The sequence below is a fragment of the Chinchilla lanigera genome, unplaced genomic scaffold (genome assembly GCF_000276665.1).
Source record: "Chinchilla lanigera isolate Chin_1 unplaced genomic scaffold, ChiLan1.0 scaffold00023, whole genome shotgun sequence".
NCBI classification, from domain to species: Eukaryota; Metazoa; Chordata; class Mammalia; order Rodentia; family Chinchillidae; genus Chinchilla; species Chinchilla lanigera.
Window position 1 is genome coordinate 11,154,520 of NW_004955424.1, and position 588 is coordinate 11,155,107.

Sequence of the window (588 nt, forward strand, 5' to 3'; positions counted from 1 at the left end):
TATAGGATTCCCCCTGTATCCTTTGGAGGTTCTGTACACAGCCCAGCCCTGTCTGACTGCCTATAACATTTCTACCTAACTTAGGTGTCTATAATGGAAGTGGGAATCACCCTCACGGAAGTGAGACGGGGAATGAGTACAGGAGAGGGACACATCCTCGGAATGGAGGAATTTGGATAAAGCTTGGCAAGAGCTGCCTGAGTGTAGATTAAACTCTCACTTTCCTGAAGGGGAGCGAGGGGGCGTTATTTGGGTACGTACTGTACCCCGACCCTCGCACAATGCCTGGTACAAGGTGCCCATCACAAATGATAATCGAATAAAACGGTGACTGACTGAATGATTGGGAAGGGAAATGATCAAGCCCAGAACTGGCGGGGGAGCTACTAGAATGTTCCGTGCCCAGGGACGGGGGGGCGGGGGTGACTGAGGAGGAACTATCGGATTTAGCACTGTATTTCCAAGAGAGACCCGGATAAAGGTCTGTCCTGTGGGCGCCTGAGGAGCCGGAGAGGTCGGCGCGCGCCGCAGTAGCAGTCGGCTCGCGCGGCAGCAGCAGCCGCCGCGGACGAAGCCTGAGGTGAGCGC